The sequence below is a fragment of the Lissotriton vulgaris genome, chromosome 2_1, assembly GCF_964263255.1.
Source record: "Lissotriton vulgaris chromosome 2_1, aLisVul1.2, whole genome shotgun sequence".
NCBI classification, from domain to species: domain Eukaryota; kingdom Metazoa; phylum Chordata; class Amphibia; order Caudata; family Salamandridae; genus Lissotriton; species Lissotriton vulgaris.
Window position 1 is genome coordinate 1,067,266,558 of NC_141687.1, and position 20,318 is coordinate 1,067,286,875.

A 20,318-nucleotide genomic window follows, 5' to 3' on the forward strand; every position below is an offset into this window, starting at 1 on the left:
AAGTGGGGGGGGGGGGGGGGGGAGGGAAAGGCAAAATATAAAAGTCCTCATAAACCAAATTCTTTAATTATGAAGAATATAGATCCATCTGTATCCCAAAGCGGCTGTTGGGTCAAGATAGCAAAAGATATAATTAACAGGCAGATTTGCAAAAAAAGTATCAGAGGAGAGGGGTGGGAAACTCAGTTGAATATTAAAGGCGGACATTAAATTTCTATCCTGGAACGTAAATGGTCTACGTGTCAGGGCTAGAAGGAATAGAATTTTACAATACCTACGGGATTCACCCGCGAAGATCATTGCGATCCAGGAAACACACTTGAATAAACAGGAGATTACAGATATACTTAAAAAGCTCAAATGGGTTGATAAATTTATAACTACGGACCACAACACCAGTATTCGTGGCACAGCCATCATTTTAAAAAAAACAGCAAGGGCCCAGATTACGAGTTCGGAAACAGATGCGAGTAGCAGATTGCTGATAGTTAATGCTCAATTACATTCGAAAGATGTTACCATTATCAGCTACTATGGACCTAACCAGGACGACCCTTCATATTTAAACATCCTGCAGAACCATTTGATTACCTGTTCAGATCCCATAATATGGGTGGGAGATTTCAATCTTGTCCTAGAGCCAAAGCTAGATAAATCTACTTCTAGAGCGGTCGCTCATAGTAATATGAGGGATACACTGCTCAGATGTATGTCGAATCTTGGCCTAATAGATCTATGGAGACAAAGGTCTGGCAATGCCCTGGGAGTCTCCTACCATAACTACAAATACAGACATAAATCACAAATTGACTATGCTCTATTTAGTCGTTCCATTAAGGATCGGGTTAAAAGTATAACATAGGATTAGTTACTTACCTGTAATCCTAGTTCTCATCCAGGGGTATACTCATCAAAGTCATAATCTATGAATAATCCCCGCCCATGTGCGGGATCCCGGAGCATATAGAAAAATACATATAAATATATATGTATAAATATGTGAAACATATAATTGCAGCCTAAAAAACATTTTCTAACTGGCAAAAAATGCCGCAAAATTACATAAATTAGTATACATACAGTAGTACCCTTCCAAACCCTAAGGAAGAAAGAGCAGAAAACATTTTGTATACAACAATGCTTTATTGCCATAGGAAAACCTGTAATTGCAGGCATTTGCCAGTAGGCTGCAGTAGAGTATAAAGCAAACAGAGAAAACTGACACCTTGCCTTTAAGGCATTAGTGTAGGGGTACCGTGCCTTTAAGACCTGAAGGCAACCCCCTGCTCCCATGGTGCACCACAGGTGACAGTTGGGTCAGTTCTTTTTGGAGGTGAATAACACCTGAGGAGATCCATAATAAAACATCTCATAACTTAGTAACTTTGCTCGTCCGGAGAGGTGGGTGGGAGCTTATGACTTTGATGAGTATACCCCTGGATGAGAACTAGGATTACAGGTAAGTAACTAATCCTTCTCATCCAGGGGATACTCATCAATAGTCATAATCTATGAATAGATTAGCAAGCTCATACCCAAAGTCTCGCGGACGAGCAAGAAGTGTAAAAACTTCACAGAAAAGCTAAGACATATATTGACAGTATATCTTAAGCAAACAAGTTCCTTAAAGAGGCCTGCCCTACTCTGGCATCGGCCTGAGTATCTGAGTCCAGGCAATAATGGCGGGTAAAGGTATGGACAGACCGCCAAGTTGCCGCTTTACAAATTTCAGAGATAGGAACATTACGAAGGAGAGCTGTAGTGGAAGCTTTCCCTCTGGTAGAATGTGCATGTGGTCTACCCTGCAAGGTTTTGTTGGCTAGTTGATAAGCAAAAGCTATACAGGAGACAATCCAGCGAGAAATTGACCGTTTGGAAGCGGACAGACCAGTATTAGTACTGCCATAGTTAACAAAAAGCCGGTCAGACTCTCAGAGGCAGGGTTTTTGACAAGTAAAACTTCAGGACCCTCCGGAGATCAAGGGAGTGTAATGACCTCTCCGGGGGAGTGGAAGGATTAGGAAAAAAGGTAGGTAAGGTAATAGACTAGTTGATATGAAAGTCTGAAACCACCTTTGGCAGTAAACTTGGGTGTGTTCTTAAAACCACCCTATTGGCATGAAAAACTGTGTAAGGTTCCTTGCAACACAAGGCCTGGATTTCGCTGACCCTACGGGCAGAGGTAATCGCCACTAAAAAAGATGCTTTCCAGGTCAAGTGCTGCAAAGAGGCCTTATGGATGGGCTCGAAAGGAGCACTCATCAGCTTAGTCAGTACAATATTCAATTCCCAGGGAGGAGAGGGAGACCTCACCGGTGGGAAGACTTTTTTCAGGCCTTCTAGAAAGTCCTTAACTACAGGCATAAGGAAGAAAGATGTCTGATTGGGAGACTTCCTATATGCTGTGATGGCGGCTAAATGAACCCTGATGGAGGGGTATTTCAAGCCTGATCTTGCTAAATGTAAAAGGTATGGAAGAATCACCTGCTCTTGGCCATGTATCGGGTCAAGAGAATGTTCACGACACCATATGAAAAACCTCTTCCACTTGAAAGCGTAAGATTTCCTAGTGGAGGGTCGCTTAGATTCTTTAAGAATAGTCATGCAGTCTGCTGGAAGGTCTAGATGTCCATACTGGATGACCTCAGGAGCCATGCCGTCAAGCGAAGGGAAGGAAGGTTGGGATGCAACACCCTCCCCTGGTCTTTGGTCAGCAAGTCTGGACGGCATGGTAGGCGCCGGAGATCGGGGTACCAGCACTGGCGTGGCCACTCTGGTGCTATCAGGATCATTCTGGTGTTGGTCCTGTAGAACTTCTGGATCACTGCCGGGATCAGAGGCAGGGGGGGGAAAAGGCGTAGAGCAACGTTTGAGACCAGCTGATCAAAAGGCCATTCCCCAGTGATCCCTGTTGGGGGAACCTGGACGCGAAGACGGGGCATTTTGCGTTGTCCGCGTCTGCGAACAGGTCTACGTCTGGTACGCCCCAACACCGAAAAACTTCCTCGTTGAGCACCCAATCGTGCGCTTCGACGAAGATTCTGCTGAGGCAGTCTGCTTGGACGTTTTGAATGCCTGGTAGATGAACTGCCATGACGGACAGGCCTCTTGCCAGGAGCCAGTGCCAGATGGCTTGTGCTTCCAGAGACAAAACTCTTGACCTCGTGCCTCCCTGCTTGTTCAGATAGAACATCGTTGTGTTGTCCGTCTGAATCTGGAGGTGTTTGGTGCGCAGGGCAGGATAAAGAGACTTGAGAGCAAGATGGACTGCTCGCAGCTCCAGGAAGTTTATATGGTAGCCTTGCTCTACCTCGGACCAACGGCCTTGAACTTGGAGTTGGTCCATGTGAGCACCCCAGCCTTGGAGGGAGGCATCCGTGACAATTGACTGAGACGGAGGAGGGCGATGAAACGGGACTCCTCGTAGAAGATTGGATCGTTTCAACCACTATCTGATCGAGTCCCTGGCTCCTTGAGGAAGCATGACTCGGTCTTCCCACTGATCCGATCTTTGAGACCACTGATCCTCGAGGGCTTGCTGCAGAGGTCTCATGTGAAGGCGAGCATTGGGCACAATGTAAATGCATGATGCCATTGATCCCAGCAGAGAGGACACTTGTCTGGCTGTTGGGGCCGGATTGTCCAGAAGAAGGCGAGCCTTCAGAAGCATAGATGACAACCTCTCTTCCGAAGGACACACGCTTGCCTGACGTGAGTCCAGAGAAGCACCCAGGTAGTGGATCCGCTGGGAGGGGTTGAGAACTGATTTCTTCAGATTGACGTGAAGACCCAATGACTTCATCAGTTTGAGGCAGAACGAGAGATGGTTCTGAAGCAGAGACGGAGTGGAGCTCTTCAACAACCAATCGTCTAGATATGGATAGACGAAGATCTTTCTTTTGCGGAGAAAAGCAGCCACCACCGCCATGCATTTTGAGAATGTCCGAGGTGCAGATTTCAGGCCAAACGGCAGTACTCGGTGTGAGAAGGTGGCCTGATATGCAGTGGTCACTATTCTAGTGAACACTATGTATCAGTCCAGCAACCCTTATTGATGATTGGTTGTAAGTCAACCTTATAGACCAGCTATCCTAGTAGCGTGGATACGAGCAGTCTAAGGCTAAAGACTCGAGAGGGCGTGTTAAGCCAGCTGTTATACCACATATACCCCTAGAAACACCAAGTGAAAGGACACCACACAAGTGTTATGAAAATAAACAGTTATTTATTAAAGACCACAACAGCCCTGTACTCTTTATGAGGACAGGGTACTAAGCACAAACCAAAACTCTTACAAAAATACTTAAGTTAGCACAGTATATACAAATGCCCGAGGGGCACGGAAAACCATATACTTGAAAAGTGGAATGCGAAATTACTAGCAGGTAAGTACAGTACTAATAGGCTTTGGAATCGCTAGGACTTGACTATGGAATCGTTAGATTACTTCTAGGAGACCCAGGGGACTCGGGTGCAGTGTGTGCACTCTCTCGCGAGATGCGGGACAAAGTCTATGGTAGCTAGAATTTGCAAAGTTAGTGTTCTCGGGCGAACCCGACCTGGTAGGGAGAAAACGAAAGTAGATTCTGACCCTTGGATAGTGAGGCTATGCTGGGGCACCGAAATGCCGAAGTTACCTAGCCCAGGGGCTGCAGCTGCATAGGACTCAAAAGACGTCGGGAATCCTCGTTGACGGACCAGGAGCCTGGAAGAAAGAAGTTGCTGGCAGGCGACCAGTGAAGAAAGTTCGGTGGATCCAAGCCTGGATCGATGGAAGATGACACCTGAAAGCAGAGGGGACCAAGTTCGAGACTACTAGCCAGTAGTCAGTGGGCACCAGGAGGGCACCGGATGGTAGCCACCTCGACAAGGCGTGTGGGTGACGCTGGGCTCAGAGATCTCACGGACCAGGAGGCGTTGTCGGCGACCAGGAAGGAGGATCGAGCTGTCCCACGAAGATAGAAGCTGTCGGCGTCGCTGGACCCAGGATTGGGCAACAAAGCCTTGGCAAATTCAAGCCCACGCGGTGGACCTAAAATGGCGTCTGGAGTGGACCAGGAGGGTCCGGGGTGCCTCTCCAAGAAGGAAGCAAGGGCCAGTCTGGAGCAACCAGACCAGCAGCAGTGATGTCGTCGGGCGTCGTTCAGAAGGCCACAAGCCAGCCGGCTAGTAGCCAAACAACGCGGTGCACAGCAAACAGCAGAAGGGCCCCACGCAGATCGTGGAGATGCAGGGAGGCGGACCTTGGGTGCTGGAGCTGCGCAGGGTCGGGGCTTCTCGGACCCCAAAGCACTCACCCGTGGAGGACACGGTGGGCTTGTTACAAAGAAGTCGTGCAGTCTTGGCGATCGTCGGTCCCTCGAGGTCTCGTCGCACTCACGGTTCTCAGCTTTGCTGTAGAGGTGAGTAGAGGTCAGAGGTGCCAGGGAAGCCGGGTCTCGTCGAGCTGGGTCGTCGGATTCGTGAAGAAGGACTTGCAGCAGACCGCAGTGTTTAGGATGGTGCCCGCTTGATGCAGGGTGACTACTCCTTAGCCACAAGGGAGAATCTTGAGGAAGAAATCTTGAAGTCCTTTCGCAGAAAGTCGTGTCTTGATTCCAAAGATGATCTAATTTGAACAGGGGGCAAGCTCCCATCTTTATACTAAAAAAGGGGGCTGACCCGGTGACTAGGTCCTGCCTATGGGTGGGACTAGGAGGGGGGTGGTTACACCCCTCTGCCATGCCGGACTTCCCCAGGCCAGGGGCTGGTGTGCCCCTGGAACTGGTTCAGACCGGCCTATGCGTAGTGAGCACCGGGGTGCCACTCAGCAGTCACCTTCCTGAAAAGCCCTGCCTACCCAGGATACACAAAACCATGTCTGGGACGGTGCTAGCACCGCCCCGGACAGGAAACCCTTTGTCCAGGCCTCCCTCGCTGGAAGGACTCCCAGCAGCAGGAGGTCAGACTCGTGTCTGTGGTGGCAGCATCCATTTTGTGGAGCTGAGGCTTCAGTTAACTTTAACCGGGGTTCACAGTTACATACATGTCGTGTCCCTCTAGAAGGGTGGAATGCTAACCCCGTCGCCAGAATTGGCGAGGGGTTAGTATTCCAATTCGTATGACACCTTACTCGACATGTTTTGATAAGGCAATACCAAAGTTAGCATTTAACCGCGAGGATTATAATGCACTTAAGAGTATATGGTATGCGATATCATGGTATGCGATATCATGGAACAGCTATTAGGACTTGATTCCGCAAGCTGCAGACAGGCTCAGCTCATGCCAGAGCACCATCTCACACGATTCCAAGCACTCTGCCTTCAGGATTGTTAAGGCCTGCCATAGGAGTTACTGATAGGAATCTGTGTGTCCATTTTAGGGTTAGGTATAGGTATACTACACCTACAGCAAAGGGTGATTACACAACTTTGCCCCAGCTGTCATGCAGCCAGTTGTGTCAAATTTAGGAGGCCAGCCAGGGGTGGCATAATACATGCTGCAGCCCCTGGCAGCCCTGGGTACACCTATGCCCTGAGTTACAGGGTCTGATAAGGTGGCCCAGTACCAATTGGAAATGTACCTAGGGTACATGGAATCCATTTTAAAGAGAGCAGTAGGCCTGGGGTCCTGATTGGCAGGGTCCCAGGTCGACTATGTCCAAAACCAGCTAAAACACAGGGCAAAAAGTTGGGGGCAACCATAGTCAGGAGGTACCTTCCTACACTCTGTATTGGTAGTGACTACGTCCGATCTGAAATCTTAGAAACTTCCGATGTTTGATGGACACTGGTATGTGGAAGTAGGCGTCCTGCAAGTCGATGGCACACATCCAGTCCCCCTGATGTAGGTGTGGGAAGATCTGGTGCAGGGCCAGCATACGGAACTTTTCTTTTCGTATGAACTTGTTTAACCTTCGAAGGTCTAGGATGGGTCTGTATTCTTTGACAGATCCTCGTTTTTGAACCAGGAAATATCGAGAGTACACTCCTTGATTTCTGTGAATCAAGGGAACCTCTTCTATGGCCATTTTCTCTAGAAGGACGGAGACTTCGTCTTGTAGCAATTGAGTCTTGTAACGTGGAAGATGTTGCAACTGGGGAAACAGCTGAGGAGGGGATTTGAACCTCCGCAAGTAACCATGCTGCACAATACTCAGCACCCTTCTGTCTTTTGTAATGGATTGCCACTCTGTCTGATGATGAGAAAAACTCCCTCCCACCGGAGTGGTGAACGGACTTGGAGGAAGCAATGGCTCAGGGCTTAGAAGGTTGCTTTGAGTGGAACTGCTGTCTGGTATTGCCACCTCTTCCTCCGCCAGGACGACGCTGCTGGTACTGCGTCTTCTGTTGCGACTGGGTCTGCCACTGAGGGGTTTGAACCCTCTGTTGGAAGGCCTTGCGGTCACCTTGGCGAAAGCGTTTCTTGAACTCCTTGCGTTTCCCACAGCTTTGACGGTGTCCATTTCAGCTTTCATTTTGGACATTTCGTCGTCCGCGTGTGGACCAAACAGGGTTTTTCCATTGAAGGGCAAATTCAGAATCTTCTTCTGGGCATCTGGTTTGAGCCCTGTTAGGCGGAGCCAGGCTGACCGACGGGAACAAATGCCACTTGAGTAGCCATGAGCTGCAAGATCTGAGGCATCAACTGCGGCGCTAATAACTTGATTGGCTACCAGGCCTCCCTCCTGCAAAGACTCTAGGAAATCTTGGCGATCTTCCTTGGGGAGCTTGTCTGTAAAGCGAGTCATGGAGTCCCACAGAGATCTGTCGTACCTTCCAAGTAAGGCAGAGGCACTCGCCACCTTCATAAAGGAAGAAGAGGTGTTGCATATCTTCCTTCCAAAAGAGTCCATAAGCTTGCTATCTTTCTCAGGTGGTACTGAGGAAGACGTAGAGCCTGCATGGGACTTCATGGCAGCCGCCACAATGATAGAATCCGCAGGAGGATCCGATCTAAGAAACAAGGGATCCTCTGCCGGGGCCTTATACTTTTTGGCTATTCGAGATGGAACAGATCCCACCACTGCTGGTGTGAGGAATGTAGCCATAGCTGGTTCTAGGAGGCCAGGGACCAGGGGAAGTAGAGGCCTGGGCGCTGTACGATGACGGAGGGTGTCAAAGATCACGGAAGTGGGAACCACTGGAGTGGTCAACGTGATATTAAGCTTTGTTGCTCCTCTGACTAATACGTCTGAGAAAGTCGGAGAGACTCGGGAAGGTGGCGTAGAGGAATAGGTCGGAGAATAATCTCGGTAAGAAGACCTAGTTGATGACGACCTTGTGGAAGACCTTGTGCGTCGCCTCCTACGGGACCTGTCACGATTCCTGTTGTGACTGTCCCTAGATCTAGACCGATGTGTGATGGAGACCTTGGTCTTGGCCTGACTGGAGATTTTGATCTTGGTCTTGGCCTGACTGGAGATTTAGATCTGGCCGGAGTCTTTGAGCGCACTGGAGAACGTGATCTGACTCGCGATCTCGGTCTGGGTGACCTCCTGGGGCTCCGAGGAGATCTAGCTGGTCTAGCTGGAGTCTTCGCCTTAGAAGGTGAATATGTACGGGAGTAGTCCGAGCCCAGACTACTCTGTCCAGATACAGCCCCTTGAGGATGAGAAATCAAGCTGCCCCCTGATTTGGGCGTAGATTCTGGAGAAACCTGCACAATGTTCAAGCCAGGAGATTAAGATTTTCCTCCTGAAGACTTTGAACCCGGTGACTCCACCTCTGCAGTCACTATCCCTCGACGGAGAGATCCTCGACGTCGAAGAAGTCTGGGTGACTAACGGCGTTGATCGGTGTCTTGAATCACGCCGTGAAGAGACCGACTGAGAGCCTCGACGTCGATCTTTGACGTCGAACCGGAGACCTCGACGTCGATCTTCCTCGACGTCGATCAGGCTGAGGTACTTCATGACGTCGAGTCGACGACGTTGCTCGACGTCGTCTCGACGATGATCTTCCTCGACGTCGAGTCGACGGCGACCTTTCCTGACGTCGCCTCGGCGTCTACCTTCTTGACATCGAAGGATGGGATCTGACAGTCCCTTTCGACGGCGGCCCGCTTGCCAGCGGCGACCTAGATGCCGTCCTAACTCTCGACGCCGATCCCTCCCGGGGTGGCGGAGAGTGTCTCGACGTCGACGGAAGCCTCGACGTCGACGGAGACTTAGAAGTAGTGGCAACCATGGACTTCGAGCCCGAAGCATGGTGCCTCGACGCCGACTTACTGGACTGCGGCGGAGATCTTCGACGTCGTGAAGATGATCTGAGCCTTTGACGGCGTCCTCGACGTCGATTGAGATCTTCGACCTTCATTCCTCTTTCTGGAGACAGGAGAGGTGGAATGACGCCGTTTCTGGGCATGCTTGCTTGTAGGAGACGATCTAGGGGCTGGGGAAGCACCCACCTGGTGACTCTTGTCCATCTCCTGCATGGCATGAAGTCGAATCCTCTCCCTGTCGCGAAGAGTCAGATTTTAAAATTTTTTACATTGATGGCACTGATCAGGAATGTGTGAAGATGGCAGACACAATACACACAGAGTGTGGATCATTTTGAGCCATCTTTTTGTCACAAGAAGGACATTTCCTAAAAAGAGCAGGCATTCTGACAGGAAATTCCTATGGGTTACCACAGAAAAATAAATCAGAAGCCTTATTTATTCAAAAAATGTCGAATATCTGAGAAAACTCTCTCAAAAAACCAATTTCAGTTGGAAACTGAAGAGCTCAAGCTCCAGGATCCTCACAGAAGGAGCCAGAAAAAAGAACTGACCCAACTGTCACCTGTGGTGCACCATGGGAGCAGGGGGTTGCCTTCAGGTCTTAAAGGCACGGTACCCCTACTCTAATGCCTTAAAGGCAAGGTGTCAGTTTTCTCTGTTTGCTTTATACTCTACTGCAGCCTACTGGCAAATGCCTGCAATTACAGGTTTTCCTATGGCAATAAAGCATTGTTGTATACAAAATGTTTTCTGCTCTTTCTTCCTTAGGGTTTGGAAGGGTACTACTGTATGTATACTAATTTATGTAATTTTGCGGCATTTTTTGCCAGTTAGAAAATGTTTTTTAGGCTGCAAATATATGTTTCACTTATTTATACATATATATTTATATGTATTTTTCTATATGCTCCGGGATCCCGCACATGGGCAGGGATTATTCATAGATTATGACTATTGATGAGTATCCCCTGGATGAGAACCTCCCTCTACACTTGTCAGATCATTCTGCCATTTTTTTCTCTGTAAAATTAGATCAGAAACCTACCCACCCTTCTTGGTCTTTTGACCGAACAATTTTACTGGAGGAAGAGGAGAAAGATTATCTGATGCAGGAAACAGTCTCCTTTTTAGAACAAAATTTAGGCTCTACCTCTTTGGTCATAGTATGGGAGGCTTGGAAGGCCTTCATTAGGGGTTGCATTACAGGAAGGGCCTCATACAGGAGAAAGAAATATGAAGAGGGAATTCGACATATTGAGCAAGAATTAATTCATTTAGAATCATTAGATCAGCTCCCTTCAGACAATCAAGAGGAGAAAACTGAATTGACACTTCTGCAGGAGAGGATAAATAAAAGATGGCAGGCAAGCAAACTTGCCCACTTCGAATATGGCGAATCTGCAGGAAAACTGCTGGCCTGGAAAATTAAAGCTGATCAATCTAGAAATTTCATTAAAGAAGTGAGGGTCGCTGGAGAAGCCAATTGTAGGTCAACAAACATGGCCATAGGGGAAGCCTTCACTGAGTTCTTCCAGAATATATACACAGAGGAACTGAACGTTAATGTAGATGAAAGGAACGAATGGCTGAATATTATAATTCTCCCGGAACTGGAGAGTTCCCAAACTGAAAATATAGATAAAGATATAACTGAATTAGAAGTCTCTAACACCATCAAGCAACTATCACAGGGCAAAGCCGCGGGACCAGACGGTCTCCCCGGGGAATTATATAGGGTACTTAATTCTATGCTTACCCCAGTCCTTACGAACCTTTTTAATGACATAATGATTAGAGGGCAGGCACCACCAAGCTCCTGGGGGGTAGCCAATATAGCTTTAATATTAAAAGCAGGCAAGGACCCAGCCAAATGTGGATCATATCGCCCAATCTCGCTTCTCAATAGTGACTACAAGATTTTTACCTCAATTTTGGCTGCGAGATTGGGCAGCGAGATTGGGTCGATCATTCACTCTGATCAAAAGGGGTTTATCAGAGGCCGGCAACTGGCTGATCTAACCTATGATCTGGTGGGAGCCACGGACATCGCCTCAACTTTCGGCCTACCCCTGGCCATAATGGCCCTCGACGCCACTAAAGCGTTCGATAGGGTAAATTGGACATACTTAAATTTAATAATGAATAAATTCCATCTGGGACCCAAATTTTGTAAGACCATATGCTTATTATATGATAACCCTAAAGCATCTCTACTAATAAATGGTACACAAACAACTCCTTTTAAAATCAGCCGAGGAACGAGGCAGGGCTGCCCCTTATCCCCCCTCCTCTTTAATTTATATGTAGAACCGTTCGCACAATCAATCAGGGAGGATACCAACATTCCACATTTTACTTTTTCGGGCTGGGAAAAGAAGATTGGCCTCTATGCCGATGATACTCATTTATACAACTGACCCTACATTGGCATTCCCTATAATTATAAAGAAAGCGGAGAACTTCGGGAAATTCTCGGGATACGAAATTAACGCAGGAAAAACCGAAATTATGGTTTGGAATATTCACAATCTTCAACTCCCTGTAAAATCCTCAATGAGGTACCTGGGAATTACAATAACTAAAGATCTAGAACACTTGGCTCAAAACAACTTAGCCCGTATTTCCCGAGAATCCCAAAATTTGATGAAAGCCTGGTCCTTCCTCCCGCTTAACATCGATGGGAGAACTAGCTTGATAAAAATGAGTACTCTCCCGAAATTTACTTTTATCTTTAATTCCATTCCGCTAGTTTTTGACACCAAAAACGATTTAGAAAAGGGGGTGGTGATGAACAGAGTGTCTGAGTTAAACAGACCACTCTTACCCAGTCCAAAGATCAGGGCTTGATCCATCACCGTTATTTTTCCCAGTGTAAGAATTGGCTTTTGTAGTTTGGTTTGCCCTGTTCCCATCATGCACTGGGACAGGAACAGACTAATTTGCATACAGCCAGGTTCTGAAACTGGGATGGTGCAGTGAGCTAAAAAACGGTGTTGGATCTAGCCCTGATCTCTTGACTGGGTGAGAGTATTCTGTTTAATTCAGAGACTCTGTCCCTCACCACCCCTTGTTGTAAAAAGTTTTTGACACCAAGCAGCTTGCAAAATGTCAGCAGAATATTAATTCATTCATTTGGGGATATAAATCCAGCAGAGTAGCTTGGAAAAAATTGAGAAGGAGAAGAGAAAAAGGGGGGGCTTGCATTGCCAGACCTGGAATATTACGCCTGGGCATTTCATCTGACCCACTCTAGGATGTTACTTAAGCTCCCCTGGGAAAATGCAAATGGGCTTATGTACAAGGCAATGCTATTGGGTTCGGACCTTCCAGTGAATGGCTCTTCAAGTTCGGCCACCAGAAGTTTTTCAAAAAAATCAGATCAAAGACACGATTGAGTAGTTTAAAAGAGTGGTCTCAAATAAAATCTAAGGCCGGGATAGAACACTTATCAGAACATGCCCCAATTTGGGACCTACCTGGACTAGCATCACAAGAAGCCAACACAGTCGAAAGAGTCCTGCTGGATGCAGGGATCACAAAGTGGGGCGATCTGCTGACTGAAAGATCAATCATTGACTGGGATATCTTCAAGCTTAAAGTAACATCACCACTCTCCTGGATAGTATATCTACAAATAGGAAGCTGGATTCGGACTCAAATCAAGAAGGAAGGAATGAATGATGGGAGAGGAGAGCCTTTTAGAAAATATCCTAGTTGAAAGACCGGCGGGAAAAAAGGAAGTTGCACTCTTCTATTGGCATATTATAGAGGATGGAGAGCGAGACTTTAACCTCCCGGAAAAACTTTGGGGTGCGGAGGGAGAACCAGATAGGGAGGTCGTTTGGGAGGAATCTTTTACCCTCCTTTACAAATCATCAAGCCAGCATGGCTGAGGCGCAACCATTTCTTCACACTTCACAGAGCGTATTGCTCTCCTAAAAGGCTGTCGAAATTTCAAACAGGGAAGTGCTGCTGTAAATGCTCTTTACCAGCAGCCTCAGACCTTCATATGTTTTGTGAGTGTCCGATCATTGCCACCTTTTGGCACGAAGTCAGAACACTCGAATCTATTTTTGGTGTCGCCATCCCGTGCTCATGGTCTTTAATTATTTTCGGATTAAATCACAATATCAAGGGATTAGGGAGAGATTTTTTGTTTTATGCCATCTTACTGGCAAGAAGAGAAATCTGTAAAAATTGGGTTACCATAAATCCCCCAACACATGCAGAGTGGCTGTCTTCATTATATGCAACTTCAAAGCTGAATTTATCAAGAATATGCAGCCCTCGATCTCTTAAATTTTGAGACCTTTTGATCGATGAGGGATAGTTGGCCAACCCAGGGTCCCCCCCCCCCCGCGTCCTCCCCCTCCCGCGCCCCCCGCCCCCCCCCTCCCCCACCCCCCCGGGTCTGATGATTAGGCCTAAAATCTCTGTCCAAAAGGGTGGTATCGTACAGCTACTGGACAACTGGCCGAACAGGTCCGAAGGGAGTATCTCCATCCAAGCTCTGTTGGTGACATTGGGGCTGACTCTCGGGGCACCTGGAGCTCAGCATTGGGCTCTTAGGTGCTACGGGGGGGGGGGGGGGGGGGGGGGGGGGTCGGTCCTCGTGTCTGAGAGGACAAGAGCATAGTTGGATCGACTTTTTGGCTAATGAGGACAAAAAAAAAAAAAAGAAGAAAAAAAAACACTACCTTGTTGCACAAATGTACTTTGAATGCTTTCATTGCCATGAAGATAGCCATTATTTCCAGAAGGTTGATGCGCATCTTCTTCTGCTGTGCTGTCCATAGTCCCTGCACTGTGTAGTGGAGTACATGAGCTCCCCATCCCTGGAGAGATGAGTCAGTCAGTATAATCTGTGGCACAGGCTCTTGGAACAGTCGGCCCCTGCAAAGGTTTTGTGGGTTTCACCAATGCAGAGAGTTGTATGCGCGACCGGTCACCAACACTAGGTCTTTCAATTGTCCGTGAGCCTGATTCCACTGACGTGCCAAGCACTCCTGAAGCGGACGCATGTGTAGTCTCGCGTGCGGGACTATGAAGATGCAGGAGGCCATCATGCCTATCAACTGCATGAACACTCCTGCTGGAAGCGAGTGTTGTGGTTTGAATTTCCGTATCAGCAATTGCATGTTGTTGATCCTCACTGAATTTGGCTGTGCTTTGGCTGCCAGTGTGTCTATTGTCGCGCCCAAGTACTGCCGTACGTGGGCGGGCTGAAAGTGGGACTTTGGATAATTCAGTGAAAACCCTAGATCGTGAAGGTGAATGGTGTGGGACATATGGGTGGCACATTGCTGGGCCGACTTTGCTTGGATAAGCCAGTCGTCCAGATAAGGGTAGACGTGAATGTTTTGTCTCCTTAGGTGTCCCGCCACCGTCGCCAGGCACTTTGTAAACACCCTGGGTGCTGTGGTGACCCCGAAAGGTAGAACCTTGAACTGGTAATGTTGGTTTTGGATGGTGAACCGGAGGTATTTTTTGTGCGACGAGTGCAGCGGAATGTTAAAATACGCATCCTTCAGATCTAAAGTTTCCAGAAAATCTCCCTGACTGAGCAACGGTAGGACTTGCTGCAGGGTCAGCATGTGAAAGTGCTCCGATAGAATGTACTGATTGAGGGGTCTGAGGTCCAGTATGGGTCTGAGGGACCCGTCCTTTTTTGGTACAGTGAGTAAACTCCTGTGCCTCTTTCTTTCACAGGCACGAGCTCTATTGCCCCTTTTTGCAGCATGACGAGGACCTCCTGCTGCAATAAGTGCAAATGCTCAGCGGACATAGGACTGTGTCTTGGGGGTATGTTGGGTGGAGTGGATATTAACTGCAGACAATAACCGTACTGTATAAGCTGTCTGACCCACCTGTCTGTGGTGATGGATTTCCAGACCGGCAGGAACTGTTGAAGTCTCCCTCGACAGGTGTTGCGTAGTCGGGGGGCAGTGACAAGGCGTCACTGTTTGTTAGTGGCGGAGGATCTGGAGTTGTTGTTTCCACGACCTCTGCCTTTGGCACCGTTTCCACGATATCCACCTCGACTCTGTTTGGTGTATGTGGTCTGCGTGCCGCCTTTATAGTACTGTGTGGTTTGCGAGAGCTGGCCTCTGGTAACACCTCTAGTGCTTGAGCGATGAAAAGAACCACCCCGGAACTGCTGGGACTGTAGAGCCCCCATGGACTTAGCAGTTTCAGTGTCCTTTTTGATTTTCTCCAAGGTGGTGTCCACCTCTGGGCCAAATAGATGATCAGGGTTTACTGTCTGATTGAGAATGGTGGTCTGTATCTCTGGCTTGAACCCGGAGATTCTGAGCCAGGCATGTCGTCTCAGCTTGACACTAGTGTTAATAGCTCTGGCCACGGTGTCTGCCGCGTCCAGTGCACATTTAATAGAAGCATTAGATATGAGCTTCCCCTCTTGGATGAGCATCTCCGCTGCCTCTTTGTATTCATCTGGCAGGTGCTGTAACAGGGTCTCAAGCGTGTCATAATGTGCCCCGTCATACCTGGCCAGAAGTGCCTGTGTGTTTGAAATGCGCCAGATATTGGCCGCTTGAGCTGCCACCCTTTTCCCTGATGCCTCAAACACCTTAGATTCCTTATCTGGAGGAGGAGCATCACCCGTTGTTTGTGAATTAGCCCTCTTCCGGGCATTAGAAACAACAAGAGAGTCCAACGGCAACTGTCCCTTGATGTAAGTAGGGTCTCCAGGTGCCGGTTTATACTTCTTTTCAATTCTGGGGTTTATCACCCTGGCTCTCGTAGGCTCTTTAAAGATTTCCCCAGCATGCTTTAAGACACCCTTCAACATAGGCAGAGTCTTGACAGTCCTCTCAGACGGAAAAGGTGTAAAAAAGAAAGTCCACTTCAATGGGGTCAGCATGGAGCTGGACGTCATGATTCTTTGCTGCCCTTTCAATGAGGGCATTAAACGCAGCTGAATCCTCAGTAGGCGACGTTTTTACGGCATACATCTGAGTGTCTTGGGTAGAGTGAGGATCACCTGGGTCAGCAGCAGCCGCCCAGGGTTCATTGGTATCATCAGGCTCAGTGTATACAGGATAGCTGTATTCATCATCATCATCACCTTCCCCAGTGTCCACATCTGAATAAGTGGGTGAGACATGGCCATGTGGAGAACAGGTGTCGAAGTAGAATCCTTTTTCTTCTTCAGAGGAATTTTATAGGACTCCATTGGCTGTTCCGGGGCGATTTTCTGCTTATAAAGGGAAAGTCTGCCTGTTTCGGCATCGATAAATTGTTCCTGTTGCTCTTCCAACGAGGATTGTCGATGCTTTAAGGCTGGGACCACTGTTGTCTTTGGCACCGAGGACACCTTCTCGGGCACGTTGGTGGCCATTTTAGGGGCGAAAGCCTTTGGCGTCACTTTCGGCGGCGTGAAGTGAATGGGCGTCGACGCCTTCTGAGGTTTATCGACCGGCTTCGAAAGTGGAGGATCTTTAGGCCCATCACTCGAGGCCGTGTCCTTGATGCGCTTTAGGGAGTCTGCCACTTGCTTGGAGAAAACAGCGGACGGCTGCGCCGACTCGACGGAATCCTTCGAGGCACCACTAGACGTGGACTCGTGGGTCGGTCCGCTCTTGGCCTGGTCTTGTCGACACGGAGTCTCGAGAACCTTCGGATCACTGAGCCCTTTGTCGTTGTCGACAGTCTTCGGCGCAGATTTGTTCGGCTTGACTGCCTTGACCTTTGTCTTCGGCATGCTAGACTTAGTCTCAATGCCCTTGAGCTGTTTCTTCGGTTCGATAACACCCTTCTGCTTCGTCGGCGCCGACAGGTCCGAGGACTTTGAGCCGACCAATGCAATATGCACTTGGTTTCGATGGAGGCATCAGTGCTTTCACTTGCGTCGAGACCAGTGTTTTTACTTTCGGTTTCGATCTTGGGTAAGGCCTAGTGGCGATCCCTCGACCTGAGCCTCCTGAAGCGTTTCGGCCCCAATGTCAGTTTGAGATAGCTCCTCGCTCGAGCTATCCTCCATGGCCTTAAAGGCCCAGTCGTCGTCTCCTACCTCGTCGACGACTTCTTCCGCGTAGAGCATTTCAACATCCACGTCGTAGTTAAAGTCGACCTCCGACGCGGGATTCAACAGGTTCTCACGAACCTCCCGGTCAGCTCCATCATCCCCGGCATCGAATATGTCCACAGGCGCCGGTGCAGTCTGCTGGGCCTCCTGGCACGCAGCGCGACGATGCAGAAGAGTCTTCTTGGATCGAAAACGGCAGCAAGCCATGCAGCTGGCTTCATCATGATCCGGCGACAGACACTTATTGCACACCGGGTGGACGTCGATGTTGGGATACTTGGAGTTGCACACGGGACATCTCTTGAACGGACTCCGTTCCATGATGGTTCGTCGATAAGGCCTCTGGCGTCGATTGGGCCTTCAGCGTCAAAAAGCACGAGGCTCTTCTGGAAATCCGGCTCAGAACAGAGCTGGAGGAATCGGGCACCGAACGCAAAACTATACAGACGAAAACCTAAAGGCCTTTTGGTCTTAAGAAAGTTTTATATCGATTCCGACTAGAGTGAACGAATACACATCCGAACCCAATGGCGGAAAAAAACAATCTGAGGATGGAGTCGATGCCCATGCGCACTGTAGTCCAGGGGAGGAGCCACCTATCTTGTGATACTTCAAAGACTCTTCCAGGACAACAATGTGCGATCATCCGGACCCAACACTAGGTGGCGATCTATGCACAGATATGAATTCAGCAGCCCACATGCCTCGACTGTAGTACATAAGATCTCAACATCCACTGTATGTAGAGCCCTCTCTGCAACAGTCTGAGGAAAGACCAGTAACTCAAACTGATTACGGTGGAAATGAGACCACCTTTGGAAGGAATTCTTGGCTGGTGTGAAGGACCACCTTATCCTTGTAGAACTGTAAGAAAGGTTCTTCCAAGGTCAGTGCCTATCTTGAAGCTCTAGGTTGTTGATCTTGAGACCCTGGTGTTTTGGCATCCCAGAGATCCTGGACTGAGATTCTGTAAGTGAGCACCCCAACTTGTCACTGATGCATCTGTTGTCCAGATGTGGGAGTAACAGGGTCTAGAAAAGGCCGCCCCTTTAAGAGGTTGTTGGTGTTCCACCACTAGAGAGCAATGAATGCGGCGGTCTATCAACACTAGATCCTCTAAATTACTCTGTGACTGAGACCACTGTTGTGCAAGCAAATCCAATAATGGACCATTGTGTAGTCATGCATGGGGCACAGAGGAAATTCATGACAGTTCTGACTGAGCTGTTGACTGGATACATGGTAGTAGCTTTGGGAAATTTGGGATTCTTGCTGTATTATGATAGGCTAATGCTAGTTGTGTGTTTAGGATAGCCCCATATACGGTTGAACCTGTAAAGGTTGAGGATGAGGTTTCTGAAAATTGATAAGCCTAGTTGACGGTGTAGGTCTTTTGAGTGTTGCTAGCAGAGGAAGAGTGCTGGCTCTGATAAGCCAGTTGTCGAGATATGGGAAGATCTGGATGCTTTGTCTGCGTAAATGTGCTGCTACCACTGCTAGGCATTTGGTGAAAACTCATGGTGCAGTAGTCACCCTGACTTGGAGGATTTTGAATTGGTAAAGTTTGCCTGTGACAAATCTGTGGGATTGGTGATGTGCTGACTGTATGGGAATGTAAAGCAGGCGTCCTTCAAGTCTTTCGCTTTGCTGGAGAAGCGGGATCACATCTTTGAGTGACCATATGGAAATGCTCTGATAGGATGTAATTATTTAAGGACCATAAATCAGAGTGGGGTAAAGATCATTCGGTTTTGGGGATTAGGAATTACAGGGAGTTTACACCTGAAGCCCAGATGTTGTAGAGAGATGGGTTCTATAGCTCCTTTAAGCAAGAGAGCTTGAACTTCCTGTTTGAGGAATGTTTGTGTTCCAGAGAGCACCACTGAGCACTAGGTGGAATGTTTGTAGGTGTGGTAATAAGATCCAGATAGTAATCATGTTGGATAATGTCCAACACACCCTGGTCTGAGGTTATCGATTGCCGTATGAGCAGAAAATCCTGTTATCGCCCCAACAGGTGTTAAATGTTCAGGGAGAAGGAAGTCCGGTTGGTGCTGGGTGTGGCACCACATGGAAACCCCCTTTTCCTCCATCTTTGGCATAGTTGCCTCTATAGTAACCTAGGGGGAGAAGAGTGGTGACCCTGCCCATGTTGGTACGAGGCAGAGTAAACTGAAGAGGTGGTTTTTTAACCTGCTCGATGTTTGAAGTAAAAAGGAAGTCTGTTCTTTTTCATTTTTTCCAGGGCCAGTTTAATCTGGGGACCGACAAGATCTTTGTCAAAAGGGACAATAAATAGACTTTATTGGACCTCTGGCTTCAAGTCAAATATGTGGAGAAAGGCATGGAGCTGCAACAAGATACTGGTATTAAGCCCCTTCGCAGTAGTATCTGCTGAATCTAAGGCACAACAGATAGATGTATTTGAAATAAGCTTTGCTTCCGATACAAGCCATGGATGCCTTTTCTTATGCACCTCTGGGAGATATTGGAGGACTTCCTCCATTTCATCCCAGTGGGCATGGCCATACCTTGCCAGCAAACCCATTGAATTTTCAATACGCCAATAGTTGACAGACTGAGCTGCAACCCTTTCACCAGAGGTGTCAATTTGTTCACTTTCCTTGTCAGAAGGTGGTGCATTACTGGCAGCTTGGTAATTAGGTCACTTGCAAGAATTGACTAAGAACAAGCAAGTCCAAAGGAATCGGTCTCCTGATGAAAATGGGTCTGATGGAGGAGCTTTATATTTTTACCCACCCTGGATGCTCAAGCAGGATCTTTGAAAACATCTGCATGAAGCAACATACCCATAAGCTTATGGAGGTATTGAGTGGCCCTGTGTGTGTAAGAGCGTTTCAAAGAGGAAATAATTTTCCATAGGTTTGTGTAGCTCGACCTCATGAAACCGCTGCTATACCAGTAAGGTCTTGGTACGACATGGAGTCATCAGGAAATGGACGAGTGGGATATAGATCTGGGTCAGTGTCCACTGGAGGGTCTATATCATGCTGAACAGCTCGTGGTGGTGTATCAAAAGTATCCCGATCTCATTGCAGAATGG

At 48.1% G+C, this 20,318-nt stretch overlaps 1 protein-coding gene across 2 annotated transcripts in view; it reads right to left on the minus strand.

The window, feature by feature from the left end:
* Positions 1-20,318, minus strand: part of DDX6 (DEAD-box helicase 6) — a 214,129-nt gene that overhangs the window by 100,274 nt on the left and 93,537 nt on the right. The window lies entirely within an intron of this gene.